Source organism: Eschrichtius robustus, chromosome 20 (genome assembly GCF_028021215.1).
Source record: "Eschrichtius robustus isolate mEscRob2 chromosome 20, mEscRob2.pri, whole genome shotgun sequence".
Lineage (NCBI taxonomy): Eukaryota > Metazoa > Chordata > Mammalia > Artiodactyla > Eschrichtiidae > Eschrichtius > Eschrichtius robustus.
Window position 1 is genome coordinate 28519834 of NC_090843.1, and position 21220 is coordinate 28541053.

The window sequence follows — 21220 nt, forward strand, 5'->3', positions numbered from 1 at the left end:
TGCTACCAAATGCCAGCAGCTCGTCTCCCTCAGAGTGCTGTTTCTGTGTAGACGAGGGAAAGACACCATGGTCCCCAGCTTAGAACGGCTCTTTTCCCAGTTGGTTTCATCCATGAAAGAGCCAGAAGGGCTGGTCTCAAATAATCGGGCTGAACATCCCTGAATCTTTGGGGTAAGTCAGTCTTGAGCCAATGTGCCACCTAAGGAATGAAAGCAAAGTTTCCAGCCCGGGAAGCAGGGCCTCAAGTAAGACTGCCAACTGACTGCCCTCCTTTAAAGCCAGTTGAGAAAATGTGGCAAGGCTTATGCAACCCGCTTACAACGAAATGATTCTCTTCAGAATAGGAGATTCTGCTACCAAACGCCAGCAGGTCCTCTCCGTCAGAGTGCTGTTTCTGTGTAGACTACGGAAAGACACCATGGTCCCCAGCTTAGAAAGAATCTTTGCTCAGTTGGTTTCATCCATGAAAGAGCCAGAAGGGCTGATCTCAACTAATTGGGCTGCACATCCCTGATCACTTGGGGTAGGGCACTTCTGAGCCAAAGTGCCACCTAAGGAATGAAAGCAAAGTTCCCTTGCCACAGGAAAGCACACTGAGGCCTGCTGGTTTCTCTATGAATTTGGAGTGGGCTTGAGGGTGAGGCCTACTGATTGCCCTCCTTTATAGCCAGGTGAGAAAATGAGGCAAGGCTGATGCAACCCGCTTACAACGAAATGTTTCTCTTCAGAATAGGAGATTTTGCCACCAAACGCCAGCAGCTCGTCTCCCTCAGAGTGCTGTTTCTGTGTAGACTAGGGAAAGTCACCATGGTCCCCCGCTTAGAACGGCTCTTTGCCCAGTTGGTTTCATCCATGAAAGAGCCAGAAGGGCTGATGTCAACTAATCGGGCTGCACATCCCTGAATCTTTGGGGTAGGGCCATTCTGAGCCAAAGTGCCACCTAAGGAATGAAAGCAAAGTTTCCTTGCCTCAGGAAAGCACACTGAGGCCTGGTGTTTTCTCTATGAAATTGGAGTGGGCTTGAAGGGTGAGGCCTACTGACTGCCCTCCTTTATAGCCAGTTGTGAAAATGTGGCAAGGCTGATGCAACCCGCTTACAACGAACTGTTTCTCTTCAGAATAGGAGATTTTGCCACCAAACGCCAGCAGCTCATCTCCCTCAGAGTGCTGTTTCTGTGTAGACGAGGGAAAGTCACCATGTTCCCCAGCTTAGAACGGCTCTTTGCCCAGTTAGTTTCATCCATGAAAGAGCCAGAAGGGCTGATCGCAACTAATCGGGCTGCACATCCCTGAATCCTTGGGGTAGGGCAGTTTTGAGCCAAAGTGCCACCTAAGGAATGAAAACAAAGTTTCCTTGCCACAGGAAAGCACACGGAGGGCTGGTGTTTTCTATATGAAATTGGAGTGGGCTTGAAGGGTGAGGCTTACTGACGGCCCTCGTTTATAGCCAGTTGAGAAAATGTGGCAAGGCTGATGCAACCCGCTTACAACGAAATGTTTCTCTTCAGAATAGGAGATTTTGCTACCAAACGCCAGCAGCTCCTCTCCCTCACAGTGCTGTTTCTGTGTAGACTAGGGAAAGACATCATGGTCCCCAGCTTAGAATGGCTCTTTTCCCAGTTGGTTTCACCCATGAAAGAGCCAGAAGGCCTGATCACACCTAATGGGGCTGCACATCCCTGAATCCATGGGGTAAGCCAGTCCTGAGCCAATGTGCCACCTAAGGAATGAAAGCAAATTTTCCAGCCTGGGAAACAGGGCCTCAAGTAAATTTGCCAAATGACTGCCCTCATTTAAAGCCAGTTGAAAAAATGTGGCAAGGCTGATGCAACCCGTTTACAACGAAATGATTCTCTTCAGAATAGGAGATTCTGCTACCAAACACCAGCAGGTCCTCTCCGTCAGAGTGCTGTTTCTGTGTAGACTACGGAAAGACACCATGGTCCCAAGCTTAGAACGGCTCTTTGCCCAGTTGGTTTCATCCATGAAAGAGCCAGAAGGGCTGATCTCAACTAATCGGGTTGCACATGCCTGAATCCTTGGGTTAGGGCAGTTCTGAGCCAAAGTGCCACCTAAGGAATGAAAGCAAAGTTTCTTTGCCACAGGAAAGCACACTGAGGCCTGGTGTTTACTCTGTGAAATTGGGGTAGGCTTGAAGTGTGAGGCCTACTGACTGCCCTCCTTTATAGCCAGCTAAGAAAATGTGGCAAGGCTGATGCAACCCGCTTACAACGACATGTTTCTCTTCAGAATAGGAGATTTTGCTACCAAATGCCAGCAGCTCGTCTCCCTCAGAGTGCTGTTTCTGTGTAGACGAGGGAAAGACACCATGGTCCCCAGCTTAGAACGGCTCTTTTCCCAGTTGGTTTCATCCATGAAAGAGCCAGAAGGGCTGGTCTCAAATAATCGGGCTGAACATCCCTGAATCTTTGGGGTAAGTCAGTCTTGAGCCAATGTGCCACCTAAGGAATGAAAGCAAAGTTTCCAGCCCGGGAAGCAGGGCCTCAAGTAAGACTGCCAACTGACTGCCCTCCTTTAAAGCCAGTTGAGAAAATGTGGCAAGGCTTATGCAACCCGCTTACAACGAAATGATTCTCTTCAGAATAGGAGATTCTGCTACCAAACGCCAGCAGGTCCTCTCCGTCAGAGTGCTGTTTCTGTGTAGACTACGGAAAGACACCATGGTCCCCAGCTTAGAACGGCTCTTTTCCCAGTTGGTTTCATCCATGAAAGAGCCAGAAGGCCTGATCACATCTAATGGGGCTGCACATCCCTGAATCATTGGGGTAAGCCAGTCCTGAGCCAATGTGCCACCTAAGGAATGAAAGCAAAGTTTCCAGCCTGGGAAGCAGGGCCTCAAGTAAGTATGCCATCTGACTGCTCTCCTTTAAAGCCAGTTGAGAAAATGTGGCAAGGCTGATGCAACCCGCTTACAACGAAATATTTCTCTTCAGAATAGGAAATTTTGCCACCAAACGCCAGCAGCTCATCTACCTCAGAGTGCTGTTTCTGTGTAGACTAGGGAAAGTCACCATGTTCCCCAGCTTAGAACGGCTCTTTGCCCAGTTGGTTTCATCCATGAAAGAGCCAGAAGGGCTGATCTCAACTAATCGGGTTGCACATGCCTGAATCCTTGGGTTAGGGCAGTTCTGAGCCAAAGTGCCACCTAAGGAATGAAAGCAAAGTTTCTTTGCCACAGGAAAGCACACTGAGGCCTGGTGTTTACTCTGTGAAATTGGGGTGGGCTTGAAGTGTGAGGCCTACTGACTGCCCTCCTTTATAGCCAGCTAAGAAAATGTGGCAAGGCTGATGCAACCCGCTTACAACGACATGTTTCTCTTCAGAATAGGAGATTTTGCTACCAAATGCCAGCAGCTCGTCTCCCTCAGAGTGCTGTTTCTGTGTAGACGAGGGAAAGACACCATGGTCCCCAGCTTAGAACGGCTCTTTTCCCAGTTGGTTTCATCCATGAAAGAGCCAGAAGGGCTGGTCTCAAATAATCGGGCTGAACATCCCTGAATCTTTGGGGTAAGTCAGTCTTGAGCCAATGTGCCACCTAAGGAATGAAAGCAAAGTTTCCAGCCCGGGAAGCAGGGCCTCAAGTAAGACTGCCAACTGACTGCCCTCATTTAAAGCCAGTTGAGAAAATGTGGCAAGGCTGACGCAACCCGCTTAGAACAAAATGTTTCTCTTCAGAATAGGAGATTTTGATGCCAAACGATAGCAGGTCGTCTCCCTCAGAGTGCTGTTTCTGTGTTGTCTAGGGAAAGACACCATGGTCCCCAGCTTAGAACGGCTCTTTTCCCAGTTGGTTTCATCCATGAAAGAGTCAGAAGGGCTGATCTCAACTAATCGGGCTGCACATCCCTGAATATTTGGGGTAGGGCCATTCTGAGCCAAAGTGCCAGCAAAGGAATGAAAGCAAAGTTTCCTTTCCACAGGAAAGCACACTGAGGCCTAGTGGTTTCTCTGTGAATTTGGAGTGGGCTTGAGGGTGAGGACTACTGATTGCCCTCCTTTATAGCCAGTTGAGAAAATGTGGCTGGGCTGATGCAACCCGCCTACAACGAAATGTTTCTCTTCAGAATAGGAGATTTTGCCACCAAACGCCAGCAGCTCGTCTCCCTCAGAGTGCTGTATCTGTGTAGACTAGGGAAAGTCACCATGGTCCCCAGGTTAGAACGGCTCTTTGCCCAGTTGGTTTCATCCATGAAAGAGCCAGAAGGGCTGATGTCAACTAATCGGGTTGCACATGCCTGAATCCTTGGGTTAGGGCAGATCTGAGCCAAAGTGCCACCTAAGGAATGAAAGCAAAGTTTCTTTGCCACAAGAAAGAACACTGAGGCTTGGTGTTTTCTCTGTGAAATTGGGGTGGGCTTGAAGTGTGAGGCCTACTGACTGCCCTCCTTTATAGCCAGCTAAGAAAATGTGGCAAGGCTGATGCAACCCGCTTACAACGAAATGTTTCTCTTCAGAATAGGAGATTTTGCCACCAAACGCCAGCAGCTCATCTCCCTCAGAGTCCTGTTTCTGTGTAGACTAGGGAAAGTCACCATGTTCCCCAGCTTAGAACGGCTCTTTGCCCAGTTAGTTTCATCCATGAAAGAGCCAGAAGGGCTGATCGCAACTAATCGGGCTGCACATCCCTGAATCCTTGGGGTAGGGCAGTTTTGAGCCAAAGTGCCACCTAAGGAATGAAAACAAAGTTTCCTTGCCACAGGAAAGCACACGGAGGGCTGGTGTTTTCTATATGAAATTGGAGTGGGCTTGAAGGGTGAGGCTTACTGACGGCCCTCGTTTATAGCCAGTTGAGAAAATGTGGCAAGGCTGATGCAACCCGCTTACAACGAAATGTTTCTCTTCAGAATAGGAGATTTTGCTACCAAACGCCAGCAGCTCCTCTCCCTCACAGTGCTGTTTCTGTGTAGACTAGGGAAAGACATCATGGTCCCCAGCTTAGAATGGCTCTTTTCCCAGTTGGTTTCATCCATGAAAGAGCCAGAAGGCCTGATCACACCTAATGGGGCTGCACATCCCTGAATCCTTGGGGTAAGCCAGTCCTGAGCCAATGTGCCACCTAAGGAATGAAAGCAAATTTTCCAGCCTGGGAAACAGGGCCTCAAGTAAATTTGCCAAATGAATGCCCTCATTTAAAGCCGGTTGAAAAAATGTGGCAAGGCTGATGCAACCCGTTTACAACGAAATGATTCTCTTCAGAATAGGAGATTCTGCTACCAAACACCAGCAGGTCCTCTCCGTCAGAGTGCTGTTTCTGTGTAGACTACGGAAAGACACCATGGTCCCAAGCTTAGAACGGCTCTTTGCCCAGTTGGTTTCATCCATGAAAGAGCCAGAAGGGCTGATCTCAACTAATCGGGTTGCACATGCCTGAATCCTTGGGTTAGGGCAGTTCTGAGCCAAAGTGCCACCTAAGGAATGAAAGCAAAGTTTCTTTGCCACAGGAAAGCACACTGAGGCCTGGTGTTTTCTCTGTGAAATTGGGGTAGGCTTGAAGTGTGAGGCCTACTGACTGCCCTCCTTTATAGCCAGCTAAGAAAATGTGGCAAGGCTGATGCAACCCGCTTACAACGACATGTTTCTCTTCAGAATAGGAGATTTTGCTACCAAATGCCAGCAGCTCGTCTCCCTCAGAGTGCTGTTTCTGTGTAGACGAGGGAAAGACACCATGGTCCCCAGCTTAGAACGGCTCTTTTCCCAGTTGGTTTCATCCATGAAAGAGCCAGAAGGGCTGGTCTCAAATAATCGGGCTGAACATCCCTGAATCTTTGGGGTAAGTCAGTCTTGAGCCAATGTGCCACCTAAGGAATGAAAGCAAAGTTTCCAGCCCGGGAAGCAGGGCCTCAAGTAAGACTGCCAACTGACTGCCCTCCTTTAAAGCCAGTTGAGAAAATGTGGCAAGGCTTATGCAACCCGCTTACAACGAAATGATTCTCTTCAGAATAGGAGATTCTGCTACCAAACGCCAGCAGGTCCTCTCCGTCAGAGTGCTGTTTCTGTGTAGACTACGGAAAGACACCATGGTCCCCAGCTTAGAAAGAATCTTTGCTCAGTTGGTTTCATCCATGAAAGAGCCAGAAGGGCTGATCTCAACTAATTGGGCTGCACATCCCTGATCACTTGGGGTAGGGCACTTCTGAGCCAAAGTGCCACCTAAGGAATGAAAGCAAAGTTCCCTTGCCACAGGAAAGCACACTGAGGCCTGCTGGTTTCTCTATGAATTTGGAGTGGGCTTGAGGGTGAGGCCTACTGATTGCCCTCCTTTATAGCCAGGTGAGAAAATGAGGCAAGGCTGATGCAACCCGCTTACAACGAAATGTTTCTCTTCAGAATAGGAGATTTTGCCACCAAACGCCAGCAGCTCGTCTCCCTCAGAGTGCTGTTTCTGTGTAGACTAGGGAAAGTCACCATGGTCCCCCGCTTAGAACGGCTCTTTGCCCAGTTGGTTTCATCCATGAAAGAGCCAGAAGGGCTGATGTCAACTAATCGGGCTGCACATCCCTGAATCTTTGGGGTAGGGCCATTCTGAGCCAAAGTGCCACCTAAGGAATGAAAGCAAAGTTTCCTTGCCTCAGGAAAGCACACTGAGGCCTGGTGTTTTCTCTATGAAATTGGAGTGGGCTTGAAGGGTGAGGCCTACTGACTGCCCTCCTTTATAGCCAGTTGTGAAAATGTGGCAAGGCTGATGCAACCCGCTTACAACGAACTGTTTCTCTTCAGAATAGGAGATTTTGCCACCAAACGCCAGCAGCTCATCTCCCTCAGAGTGCTGTTTCTGTGTAGACTAGGGAATGTCACCATGTTCCCCAGCTTAGAACGGCTCTTTGCCCAGTTAGTTTCATCCATGAAAGAGCCAGAAGGGCTGATCGCAACTAATCGGGCTGCACATCCCTGAATCCTTGGGGTAGGGCAGTTTTGAGCCAAAGTGCCACCTAAGGAATGAAAACAAAGTTTCCTTGCCACAGGAAAGCACACGGAGGGCTGGTGTTTTCTATATGAAATTGGAGTGGGCTTGAAGGGTGAGGCTTACTGACGGCCCTCGTTTATAGCCAGTTGAGAAAATGTGGCAAGGCTGATGCAACCCGCTTACAACGAAATGTTTCTCTTCAGAATAGGAGATTTTGCTACCAAACGCCAGCAGCTCCTCTCCCTCACAGTGCTGTTTCTGTGTAGACTAGGGAAAGACATCATGGTCCCCAGCTTAGAATGGCTCTTTTCCCAGTTGGTTTCATCCATGAAAGAGCCAGAAGGCCTGATCACACCTAATGGGGCTGCACATCCCTGAATCCTTGGGGTAAGCCAGTCCTGAGCCAATGTGCCACCTAAGGAATGAAAGCAAATTTTCCAGCCTGGGAAACAGGGCCTCAAGTAAATTTGCCAAATGACTGCCCTCATTTAAAGCCAGTTGAAAAAATGTGGCAAGGCTGATGCAACCCGTTTACAACGAAATGATTCTCTTCAGAATAGGAGATTCTGCTACCAAACACCAGCAGGTCCTCTCCGTCAGAGTGCTGTTTCTGTGTAGACTACGGAAAGACACCATGGTCCCAAGCTTAGAACGGCTCTTTGCCCAGTTGGTTTCATCCATGAAAGAGCCAGAAGGGCTGATCTCAACTAATCGGGTTGCACATGCCTGAATCCTTGGGTTAGGGCAGTTCTGAGCCAAAGTGCCACCTAAGGAATGAAAGCAAAGTTTCTTTGCCACAGGAAAGCACACTGAGGCCTGGTGTTTACTCTGTGAAATTGGGGTAGGCTTGAAGTGTGAGGCCTACTGACTGCCCTCCTTTATAGCCAGCTAAGAAAATGTGGCAAGGCTGATGCAACCCGCTTACAACGACATGTTTCTCTTCAGAATAGGAGATTTTGCTACCAAATGCCAGCAGCTCGTCTCCCTCAGAGTGCTGTTTCTGTGTAGACGAGGGAAAGACACCATGGTCCCCAGCTTAGAACGGCTCTTTTCCCAGTTGGTTTCATCCATGAAAGAGCCAGAAGGGCTGGTCTCAAATAATCGGGCTGAACATCCCTGAATCTTTGGGGTAAGTCAGTCTTGAGCCAATGTGCCACCTAAGGAATGAAAGCAAAGTTTCCAGCCCGGGAAGCAGGGCCTCAAGTAAGACTGCCAACTGACTGCCCTCCTTTAAAGCCAGTTGAGAAAATGTGGCAAGGCTTATGCAACCCGCTTACAACGAAATGATTCTCTTCAGAATAGGAGATTCTGCTACCAAACGCCAGCAGGTCCTCTCCGTCAGAGTGCTGTTTCTGTGTAGACTACGGAAAGACACCATGGTCCCCAGCTTAGAACGGCTCTTTTCCCAGTTGGTTTCATCCATGAAAGAGCCAGAAGGCCTGATCACATCTAATGGGGCTGCACATCCCTGAATCATTGGGGTAAGCCAGTCCTGAGCCAATGTGCCACCTAAGGAATGAAAGCAAAGTTTCCAGCCTGGGAAGCAGGGCCTCAAGTAAGTATGCCATCTGACTGCTCTCCTTTAAAGCCAGTTGAGAAATTGTGGCAAGGCTGATGCAACCCGCTTACAACGAAATATTTCTCTTCAGAATAGGAAATTTTGCCACCAAACGCCAGCAGCTCATCTACCTCAGAGTGCTGTTTCTGTGTAGACTAGGGAAAGTCACCATGTTCCCCAGCTTAGAACGGCTCTTTGCCCAGTTGGTTTCATCCATGAAAGAGCCAGAAGGGCTGATCTCAACTAATCGGGTTGCACATGCCTGAATCCTTGGGTTAGGGCAGTTCTGAGCCAAAGTGCCACCTAAGGAATGAAAGCAAAGTTTCTTTGCCACAGGAAAGCACACTGAGGCCTGGTGTTTACTCTGTGAAATTGGGGTGGGCTTGAAGTGTGAGGCCTACTGACTGCCCTCCTTTATAGCCAGCTAAGAAAATGTGGCAAGGCTGATGCAACCCGCTTACAACGACATGTTTCTCTTCAGAATAGGAGATTTTGCTACCAAATGCCAGCAGCTCGTCTCCCTCAGAGTGCTGTTTCTGTGTAGACGAGGGAAAGACACCATGGTCCCCAGCTTAGAACGGCTCTTTTCCCAGTTGGTTTCATCCATGAAAGAGCCAGAAGGGCTGGTCTCAAATAATCGGGCTGAACATCCCTGAATCTTTGGGGTAAGTCAGTCTTGAGCCAATGTGCCACCTAAGGAATGAAAGCAAAGTTTCCAGCCCGGGAAGCAGGGCCTCAAGTAAGACTGCCAACTGACTGCCCTCATTTAAAGCCAGTTGAGAAAATGTGGCAAGGCTGACGCAACCCGCTTAGAACAAAATGTTTCTCTTCAGAATAGGAGATTTTGATGCCAAACGATAGCAGGTCGTCTCCCTCAGAGTGCTGTTTCTGTGTTGTCTAGGGAAAGACACCATGGTCCCCAGCTTAGAACGGCTCTTTTCCCAGTTGGTTTCATCCATGAAAGAGTCAGAAGGGCTGATCTCAACTAATCGGGCTGCACATCCCTGAATATTTGGGGTAGGGCCATTCTGAGCCAAAGTGCCAGCAAAGGAATGAAAGCAAAGTTTCCTTTCCACAGGAAAGCACACTGAGGCCTAGTGGTTTCTCTGTGAATTTGGAGTGGGCTTGAGGGTGAGGACTACTGATTGCCCTCCTTTATAGCCAGTTGAGAAAATGTGGCTGGGCTGATGCAACCCGCCTACAACGAAATGTTTCTCTTCAGAATAGGAGATTTTGCCACCAAACGCCAGCAGCTCGTCTCCCTCAGAGTGCTGTATCTGTGTAGACTAGGGAAAGTCACCATGGTCCCCAGGTTAGAACGGCTCTTTGCCCAGTTGGTTTCATCCATGAAAGAGCCAGAAGGGCTGATCTCAACTAATCGGGTTGCACATGCCTAAATCCTTGGGTTAGGGCAGATCTGAGCCAAAGTGCCACCTAAGGAATGAAAGCAAAGTTTCTTTGCCACAAGAAAGAACACTGAGGCTTGGTGTTTTCTCTGTGAAATTGGGGTGGGCTTGAAGTGTGAGGCCTACTGACTGCCCTCCTTTATAGCCAGCTAAGAAAATGTGGCAAGGCTGATGCAACCCGCTTACAACGAAATGTTTCTCTTCAGAATAGGAGATTTTGCCACCAAACGCCAGCAGCTCATCTCCCTCAGAGTCCTGTTTCTGTGTAGACTAGGGAAAGTCACCATGTTCCCCAGCTTAGAACGGCTCTTTGCCCAGTTAGTTTCATCCATGAAAGAGCCAGAAGGGCTGATCGCAACTAATCGGGCTGCACATCCCTGAATCCTTGGGGTAGGGCAGTTTTGAGCCAAAGTGCCACCTAAGGAATGAAAACAAAGTTTCCTTGCCACAGGAAAGCACACGGAGGGCTGGTGTTTTCTATATGAAATTGGAGTGGGCTTGAAGGGTGAGGCTTACTGACGGCCCTCGTTTATAGCCAGTTGAGAAAATGTGGCAAGGCTGATGCAACCCGCTTACAACGAAATGTTTCTCTTCAGAATAGGAGATTTTGCTACCAAACGCCAGCAGCTCCTCTCCCTCACAGTGCTGTTTCTGTGTAGACTAGGGAAAGACATCATGGTCCCCAGCTTAGAATGGCTCTTTTCCCAGTTGGTTTCATCCATGAAAGAGCCAGAAGGCCTGATCACACCTAATGGGGCTGCACATCCCTGAATCCTTGGGGTAAGCCAGTCCTGAGCCAATGTGCCACCTAAGGAATGAAAGCAAATTTTCCAGCCTGGGAAACAGGGCCTCAAGTAAATTTGCCAAATGAATGCCCTCATTTAAAGCCGGTTGAAAAAATGTGGCAAGGCTGATGCAACCCGTTTACAACGAAATGATTCTCTTCAGAATAGGAGATTCTGCTACCAAACACCAGCAGGTCCTCTCCGTCAGAGTGCTGTTTCTGTGTAGACTACGGAAAGACACCATGGTCCCAAGCTTAGAACGGCTCTTTGCCCAGTTGGTTTCATCCATGAAAGAGCCAGAAGGGCTGATCTCAACTAATCGGGTTGCACATGCCTGAATCCTTGGGTTAGGGCAGTTCTGAGCCAAAGTGCCACCTAAGGAATGAAAGCAAAGTTTCTTTGCCACAGGAAAGCACACTGAGGCCTGGTGTTTTCTCTGTGAAATTGGGGTAGGCTTGAAGTGTGAGGCCTACTGACTGCCCTCCTTTATAGCCAGCTAAGAAAATGTGGCAAGGCTGATGCAACCCGCTTACAACGACATGTTTCTCTTCAGAATAGGAGATTTTGCTACCAAATGCCAGCAGCTCGTCTCCCTCAGAGTGCTGTTTCTGTGTAGACGAGGGAAAGACACCATGGTCCCCAGCTTAGAACGGCTCTTTTCCCAGTTGGTTTCATCCATGAAAGAGCCAGAAGGGCTGGTCTCAAATAATCGGGCTGAACATCCCTGAATCTTTGGGGTAAGTCAGTCTTGAGCCAATGTGCCACCTAAGGAATGAAAGCAAAGTTTCCAGCCCGGGAAGCAGGGCCTCAAGTAAGACTGCCAACTGACTGCCCTCCTTTAAAGCCAGTTGAGAAAATGTGGCAAGGCTTATGCAACCCGCTTACAACGAAATGATTCTCTTCAGAATAGGAGATTCTGCTACCAAACGCCAGCAGGTCCTCTCCGTCAGAGTGCTGTTTCTGTGTAGACTACGGAAAGACACCATGGTCCCCAGCTTAGAAAGAATCTTTGCTCAGTTGGTTTCATCCATGAAAGAGCCAGAAGGGCTGATCTCAACTAATTGGGCTGCACATCCCTGATCACTTGGGGTAGGGCACTTCTGAGCCAAAGTGCCACCTAAGGAATGAAAGCAAAGTTCCCTTGCCACAGGAAAGCACACTGAGGCCTGCTGGTTTCTCTATGAATTTGGAGTGGGCTTGAGGGTGAGGCCTACTGATTGCCCTCCTTTATAGCCAGGTGAGAAAATGAGGCAAGGCTGATGCAACCCGCTTACAACGAAATGTTTCTCTTCAGAATAGGAGATTTTGCCACCAAACGCCAGCAGCTCGTCTCCCTCAGAGTGCTGTTTCTGTGTAGACTAGGGAAAGTCACCATGGTCCCCCGCTTAGAACGGCTCTTTGCCCAGTTGGTTTCATCCATGAAAGAGCCAGAAGGGCTGATGTCAACTAATCGGGCTGCACATCCCTGAATCTTTGGGGTAGGGCCATTCTGAGCCAAAGTGCCACCTAAGGAATGAAAGCAAAGTTTCCTTGCCTCAGGAAAGCACACTGAGGCCTGGTGTTTTCTCTATGAAATTGGAGTGGGCTTGAAGGGTGAGGCCTACTGACTGCCCTCCTTTATAGCCAGTTGTGAAAATGTGGCAAGGCTGATGCAACCCGCTTACAACGAACTGTTTCTCTTCAGAATAGGAGATTTTGCCACCAAACGCCAGCAGCTCATCTCCCTCAGAGTGCTGTTTCTGTGTAGACGAGGGAAAGTCACCATGTTCCCCAGCTTAGAACGGCTCTTTGCCCAGTTAGTTTCATCCATGAAAGAGCCAGAAGGGCTGATCACAACTAATCGGGCTGCACATCCCTGAATCCTTGGGGTAGGGCAGTTTTGAGCCAAAGTGCCACCTAAGGAATGAAAACAAAGTTTCCTTGCCACAGGAAAGCACACGGAGGGCTGGTGTTTTCTATATGAAATTGGAGTGGGCTTGAAGGGTGAGGCTTACTGACGGCCCTCGTTTATAGCCAGTTGAGAAAATGTGGCAAGGCTGATGCAACCCGCTTACAACGAAATGTTTCTCTTCAGAATAGGAGATTTTGCTACCAAACGCCAGCAGCTCCTCTCCCTCACAGTGCTGTTTCTGTGTAGACTAGGGAAAGACATCATGGTCCCCAGCTTAGAATGGCTCTTTTCCCAGTTGGTTTCACCCATGAAAGAGCCAGAAGGCCTGATCACACCTAATGGGGCTGCACATCCCTGAATCCATGGGGTAAGCCAGTCCTGAGCCAATGTGCCACCTAAGGAATGAAAGCAAATTTTCCAGCCTGGGAAACAGGGCCTCAAGTAAATTTGCCAAATGACTGCCCTCATTTAAAGCCAGTTGAAAAAATGTGGCAAGGCTGATGCAACCCGTTTACAACGAAATGATTCTCTTCAGAATAGGAGATTCTGCTACCAAACACCAGCAGGTCCTCTCCGTCAGAGTGCTGTTTCTGTGTAGACTACGGAAAGACACCATGGTCCCAAGCTTAGAACGGCTCTTTGCCCAGTTGGTTTCATCCATGAAAGAGCCAGAAGGGCTGATCTCAACTAATCGGGTTGCACATGCCTGAATCCTTGGGTTAGGGCAGTTCTGAGCCAAAGTGCCACCTAAGGAATGAAAGCAAAGTTTCTTTGCCACAGGAAAGCACACTGAGGCCTGGTGTTTACTCTGTGAAATTGGGGTAGGCTTGAAGTGTGAGGCCTACTGACTGCCCTCCTTTATAGCCAGCTAAGAAAATGTGGCAAGGCTGATGCAACCCGCTTACAACGACATGTTTCTCTTCAGAATAGGAGATTTTGCTACCAAATGCCAGCAGCTCGTCTCCCTCAGAGTGCTGTTTCTGTGTAGACGAGGGAAAGACACCATGGTCCCCAGCTTAGAACGGCTCTTTTCCCAGTTGGTTTCATCCATGAAAGAGCCAGAAGGGCTGGTCTCAAATAATCGGGCTGAACATCCCTGAATCTTTGGGGTAAGTCAGTCTTGAGCCAATGTGCCACCTAAGGAATGAAAGCAAAGTTTCCAGCCCGGGAAGCAGGGCCTCAAGTAAGACTGCCAACTGACTGCCCTCCTTTAAAGCCAGTTGAGAAAATGTGGCAAGGCTTATGCAACCCGCTTACAACGAAATGATTCTCTTCAGAATAGGAGATTCTGCTACCAAACGCCAGCAGGTCCTCTCCGTCAGAGTGCTGTTTCTGTGTAGACTACGGAAAGACACCATGGTCCCCAGCTTAGAACGGCTCTTTTCCCAGTTGGTTTCATCCATGAAAGAGCCAGAAGGCCTGATCACATCTAATGGGGCTGCACATCCCTGAATCATTGGGGTAAGCCAGTCCTGAGCCAATGTGCCACCTAAGGAATGAAAGCAAAGTTTCCAGCCTGGGAAGCAGGGCCTCAAGTAAGTATGCCATCTGACTGCTCTCCTTTAAAGCCAGTTGAGAAATTGTGGCAAGGCTGATGCAACCCGCTTACAACGAAATATTTCTCTTCAGAATAGGAAATTTTGCCACCAAACGCCAGCAGCTCATCTACCTCAGAGTGCTGTTTCTGTGTAGACTAGGGAAAGTCACCATGTTCCCCAGCTTAGAACGGCTCTTTGCCCAGTTGGTTTCATCCATGAAAGAGCCAGAAGGGCTGATCTCAACTAATCGGGTTGCACATGCCTGAATCCTTGGGTTAGGGCAGTTCTGAGCCAAAGTGCCACCTAAGGAATGAAAGCAAAGTTTCTTTGCCACAGGAAAGCACACTGAGGCCTGGTGTTTACTCTGTGAAATTGGGGTGGGCTTGAAGTGTGAGGCCTACTGACTGCCCTCCTTTATAGCCAGCTAAGAAAATGTGGCAAGGCTGATGCAACCCGCTTACAACGACATGTTTCTCTTCAGAATAGGAGATTTTGCTACCAAATGCCAGCAGCTCGTCTCCCTCAGAGTGCTGTTTCTGTGTAGACGAGGGAAAGACACCATGGTCCCCAGCTTAGAACGGCTCTTTTCCCAGTTGGTTTCATCCATGAAAGAGCCAGAAGGGCTGGTCTCAAATAATCGGGCTGAACATCCCTGAATCTTTGGGGTAAGTCAGTCTTGAGCCAATGTGCCACCTAAGGAATGAAAGCAAAGTTTCCAGCCCGGGAAGCAGGGCCTCAAGTAAGACTGCCAACTGACTGCCCTCATTTAAAGCCAGTTGAGAAAATGTGGCAAGGCTGACGCAACCCGCTTAGAACAAAATGTTTCTCTTCAGAATAGGAGATTTTGATGCCAAACGATAGCAGGTCGTCTCCCTCAGAGTGCTGTTTCTGTGTTGTCTAGGGAAAGACACCATGGTCCCCAGCTTAGAACGGCTCTTTTCCCAGTTGGTTTCATCCATGAAAGAGTCAGAAGGGCTGATCTCAACTAATCGGGCTGCACATCCCTGAATATTTGGGGTAGGGCCATTCTGAGCCAAAGTGCCAGCAAAGGAATGAAAGCAAAGTTTCCTTTCCACAGGAAAGCACACTGAGGCCTAGTGGTTTCTCTGTGAATTTGGAGTGGGCTTGAGGGTGAGGACTACTGATTGCCCTCCTTTATAGCCAGTTGAGAAAATGTGGCTGGGCTGATGCAACCCGCCTACAACGAAATGTTTCTCTTCAGAATAGGAGATTTTGCCACCAAACGCCAGCAGCTCGTCTCCCTCAGAGTGCTGTATCTGTGTAGACTAGGGAAAGTCACCATGGTCCCCAGGTTAGAACGGCTCTTTGCCCAGTTGGTTTCATCCATGAAAGAGCCAGAAGGGCTGATCTCAACTAATCGGGTTGCACATGCCTAAATCCTTGGGTTAGGGCAGATCTGAGCCAAAGTGCCACCTAAGGAATGAAAGCAAAGTTTCTTTGCCACAAGAAAGAACACTGAGGCTTGGTGTTTTCTCTGTGAAATTGGGGTGGGCTTGAAGTGTGAGGCCTACTGACTGCCCTCCTTTATAGCCAGCTAAGAAAATGTGGCAAGGCTGATGCAACCCGCTTACAACGAAATGTTTCTCTTCAGAATAGGAGATTTTGCCACCAAACGCCAGCAGCTCATCTCCCTCAGAGTCCTGTTTCTGTGTAGACTAGGGAAAGTCACCATGTTCCCCAGCTTAGAACGGCTCTTTGCCCAGTTAGTTTCATCCATGAAAGAGCCAGAAGGGCTGATCGCAACTAATCGGGCTGCACATCCCTGAATCCTTGGGGTAGGGCAGTTTTGAGCCAAAGTGCCACCTAAGGAATGAAAACAAAGTTTCCTTGCCACAGGAAAGCACACGGAGGGCTGGTGTTTTCTATATGAAATTGGAGTGGGCTTGAAGGGTGAGGCTTACTGACGGCCCTCGTTTATAGCCAGTTGAGAAAATGTGGCAAGGCTGATGCAACCCGCTTACAACGAAATGTTTCTCTTCAGAATAGGAGATTTTGCTACCAAACGCCAGCAGCTCCTCTCCCTCACAGTGCTGTTTCTGTGTAGACTAGGGAAAGACATCATGGTCCCCAGCTTAGAATGGCTCTTTTCCCAGTTGGTTTCATCCATGAAAGAGCCAGAAGGCCTGATCACACCTAATGGGGCTGCACATCCCTGAATCCTTGGGGTAAGCCAGTCCTGAGCCAATGTGCCACCTAAGGAATGAAAGCAAATTTTCCAGCCTGGGAAACAGGGCCTCAAGTAAATTTGCCAAATGAATGCCCTCATTTAAAGCCGGTTGAAAAAATGTGGCAAGGCTGATGCAACCCGTTTACAACGAAATGATTCTCTTCAGAATAGGAGATTCTGCTACCAAACACCAGCAGGTCCTCTCCGTCAGAGTGCTGTTTCTGTGTAGACTACGGAAAGACACCATGGTCCCAAGCTTAGAACGGCTCTTTGCCCAGTTGGTTTCATCCATGAAAGAGCCAGAAGGGCTGATCTCAACTAATCGGGTTGCACATGCCTGAATCCTTGGGTTAGGGCAGTTCTGAGCCAAAGTGCCACCTAAGGAATGAAAGCAAAGTTTCTTTGCCACAGGAAAGCACACTGAGGCCTGGTGTTTTCTCTGTGAAATTGGGGTAGGCTTGAAGTGTGAGGCCTACTGACTGCCCTCCTTTATAGCCAGCTAAGAAAATGTGGCAAGGCTGATGCAACCCGCTTACAACGACATGTTTCTCTTCAGAATAGGAGATTTTGCTACCAAATGCCAGCAGCTCGTCTCCCTCAGAGTGCTGTTTCTGTGTAGACGAGGGAAAGACACCATGGTCCCCAGCTTAGAACGGCTCTTTTCCCAGTTGGTTTCATCCATGAAAGAGCCAGAAGGGCTGGTCTCAAATAATCGGGCTGAACATCCCTGAATCTTTGGGGTAAGTCAGTCTTGAGCCAATGTGCCACCTAAGGAATGAAAGCAAAGTTTCCAGCCCGGGAAGCAGGGCCTCAAGTAAGACTGCCAACTGACTGCCCTCCTTTAAAGCCAGTTGAGAAAATGTGGCAAGGCTTATGCAACCCGCTTACAACGAAATGATTCTCTTCAGAATAGGAGATTCTGCTACCAAACGCCAGCAGGTCCTCTCCGTCAGAGTGCTGTTTCTGTGTAGACTACGGAAAGACACCATGGTCCCCAGCTTAGAAAGAATCTTTGCTCAGTTGGTTTCATCCATGAAAGAGCCAGAAGGGCTGATCTCAACTAATTGGGCTGCACATCCCTGATCACTTGGGGTAGGGCACTTCTGAGCCAAAGTGCCACCTAAGGAATGAAAGCAAAGTTCCCTTGCCACAGGAAAGCACACTGAGGCCTGCTGGTTTCTCTATGAATTTGGAGTGGGCTTGAGGGTGAGGCCTACTGATTGCCCTCCTTTATAGCCAGGTGAGAAAATGAGGCAAGGCTGATGCAACCCGCTTACAACGAAATGTTTCTCTTCAGAATAGGAGATTTTGCCACCAAACGCCAGCAGCTCGTCTCCCTCAGAGTGCTGTTTCTGTGTAGACTAGGGAAAGTCACCATGGTCCCCCGCTTAGAACGGCTCTTTGCCCAGTTGGTTTCATCCATGAAAGAGCCAGAAGGGCTGATGTCAACTAATCGGGCTGCACATCCCTGAATCTTTGGGGTAGGGCCATTCTGAGCCAAAGTGCCACCTAAGGAATGAAAGCAAAGTTTCCTTGCCTCAGGAAAGCACACTGAGGCCTGGTGTTTTCTCTATGAAATTGGAGTGGGCTTGAAGGGTGAGGCCTACTGACTGCCCTCCTTTATAGCCAGTTGTGAAAATGTGGCAAGGCTGATGCAACCCGCTTACAACGAACTGTTTCTCTTCAGAATAGGAGATTTTGCCACCAAACGCCAGCAGCTCATCTCCCTCAGAGTGCTGTTTCTGTGTAGACGAGGGAAAGTCACCATGTTCCCCAGCTTAGAACGGCTCTTTGCCCAGTTAGTTTCATCCATGAAAGAGCCAGAAGGGCTGATCGCAACTAATCGGGCTGCACATCCCTGAATCCTTGGGGTAGGGCAGTTTTGAGCCAAAGTGCCACCTAAGGAATGAAAACAAAGTTTCCTTGCCACAGGAAAGCACACGGAGGGCTGGTGTTTTCTATATGAAATTGGAGTGGGCTTGAAGGGTGAGGCTTACTGACGGCCCTCGTTTATAGCCAGTTGAGAAAATGTGGCAAGGCTGATGCAACCCGCTTACAACGAAATGTTTCTCTTCAGAATAGGAGATTTTGCTACCAAACGCCAGCAGCTCCTCTCCCTCACAGTGCTGTTTCTGTGTAGACTAGGGAAAGACATCATGGTCCCCAGCTTAGAATGGCTCTTTTCCCAGTTGGTTTCACCCATGAAAGAGCCAGAAGGCCTGATCACACCTAATGGGGCTGCACATCCCTGAATCCATGGGGTAAGCCAGTCCTGAGCCAATGTGCCACCTAAGGAATGAAAGCAAATTTTCCAGCCTGGGAAACAGGGCCTCAAGTAAATTTGCCAAATGACTGCCCTCATTTAAAGCCAGTTGAAAAAATGTGGCAAGGCTGATGCAACCCGTTTACAACGAAATGATTCTCTTCAGAATAGGAGATTCTGCTACCAAACACCAGCAGGTCCTCTCCGTCAGAGTGCTGTTTCTGTGTAGACTACGGAAAGACACCATGGTCCCAAGCTTAGAACGGCTCTTTGCCCAGTTGGTTTCATCCATGAAAGAGCCAGAAGGGCTGATCTCAACTAATCGGGTTGCACATGCCTGAATCCTTGGGTTAGGGCAGTTCTGAGCCAAAGTGCCACCTAAGGAATGAAAGCAAAGTTTCTTTGCCACAGGAAAGCACACTGAGGCCTGGTGTTTACTCTGTGAAATTGGGGTAGGCTTGAAGTGTGAGGCCTACTGACTGCCCTCCTTTATAGCCAGCTAAGAAAATGTGGCAAGGCTGATGCAACCCGCTTACAACGACATGTTTCTCTTCAGAATAGGAGATTTTGCTACCAAATGCCAGCAGCTCGTCTCCCTCAGAGTGCTGTTTCTGTGTAGACGAGGGAAAGACACCATGGTCCCCAGCTTAGAACGGCTCTTTTCCCAGTTGGTTTCATCCATGAAAGAGCCAGAAGGGCTGGTCTCAAATAATCGGGCTGAACATCCCTGAATCTTTGGGGTAAGTCAGTCTTGAGCCAATGTGCCACCTAAGGAATGAAAGCAAAGTTTCCAGCCCGGGAAGCAGGGCCTCAAGTAAGACTGCCAACTGACTGCCCTCCTTTAAAGCCAGTTGAGAAAATGTGGCAAGGCTTATGCAACCCGCTTACAACGAAATGATTCTCTTCAGAATAGGAGATTCTGCTACCAAACGCCAGCAGGTCCTCTCCGTCAGAGTGCTGTTTCTGTGTAGACTACGGAAAGACACCATGGTCCCCAGCTTAGAACGGCTCTTTTCCCAGTTGGTTTCATCCATGAAAGAGCCAGAAGGCCTGATCACATCTAATGGGGCTGCACATCCCTGAATCATTGGGGTAAGCCAGTCCTGAGCCAATGTGCCACCTAAGGAATGAAAGCAAAGTTTCCAGCCTGGGAAGCAGGGCCTCAAGTAAGTATGCCATCTGACTGCTCTCCTTTAAAGCCAGTTGAGAAAATGTGGCAAGGCTGATGCAACCCGCTTACAACGAAATATTTCTCTTCAGAATAGGAAATTTTGCCACCAAACGCCAGCAGCTCATCTACCTCAGAGTGCTGTTTCTGTGTAGACTAGGGAAAGTCACCATGTTCCCCAGCTTAGAACGGCTCTTTGCCCAGTTGGTTTCATCCATGAAAGAGCCAGAAGGGCTGATCTCAACTAATCGGGTTGCACATGCCTGAATCCTTGGGTTAGGGCAGTTCTGAGCCAAAGTGCCACCTAAGGAATGAAAGCAAAGTTTCTTTGCCACAGGAAAGCACACTGAGGCCTGGTGTTTACTCTGTGAAATTGGGGTGGGCTTGAAGTGTGAGGCCTACTGACTGCCCTCCTTTATAGCCAGCTAAGAAAATGTGGCAAGGCTGATGCAACCCGCTTACAACGACATGTTTCTCTTCAGAATAGGAGATTTTGCTACCAAATGCCAGCAGCTCGTCTCCCTCAGAGTGCTGTTTCTGTGTAGACGAGGGAAAGACACCATGGTCCCCAGCTTAGAACGGCTCTTTTCCCAGTTGGTTTCATCCATGAAAGAGCCAGAAGGGCTGGTCTCAAATAATCGGGCTGAACATCCCTGAATCTTTGGGGTAAGTCAGTCTTGAGCCAATGTGCCACCTAAGGAATGAAAGCAAAGTTTCCAGCCCGGGAAGCAGGGCCTCAAGTAAGACTGCCAACTGACTGCCCTCATTTAAAGCCAGTTGAGAAAATGTGGCAAGGCTGACGCAACCCGCTTAGAACAAAATGTTTCTCTTCAGAATAGGAGATTTTGATGCCAAACGATAGCAGGTCGTCTCCCTCAGAGTGCTGTTTCTGTGTTGTCTAGGGAAAGACACCATGGTCCCCAGCTTAGAACGGCTCTTTTCCCAGTTGGTTTCATCCATGAAAGAGTCAGAAGGGCTGATCTCAACTAATCGGGCTGCACATCCCTGAATATTTGGGGTAGGGCCATTCTGAGCCAAAGTGCCAGCAAAGGAATGAAAGCAAAGTTTCCTTTCCACAGGAAAGCACACTGAGGCCTAGTGGTTTCTCTGTGAATTTGGAGTGGGCTTGAGGGTGAGGACTACTGATTGCCCTCCTTTATAGCCAGTTGAGAAAATGTGGCTGGGCTGATGCAACCCGCCTACAACGAAATGTTTCTCTTCAGAATAGGAGATTTTGCCACCAAACGCCAGCAGCTCGTCTCCCTCAGAGTGCTGTATCTGTGTAGACTAGGGAAAGTCACCATGGTCCCCAGGTTAGAACGGCTCTTTGCCCAGTTGGTTTCATCCATGAAAGAGCCAGAAGGGCTGATGTCAACTAATCGGGTTGCACATGCCTGAATCCTTGGGTTAGGGCAGATCTGAGCCAAAGTGCCACCTAAGGAATGAAAGCAAAGTTTCTTTGCCACAAGAAAGAACACTGAGGCTTGGTGTTTTCTC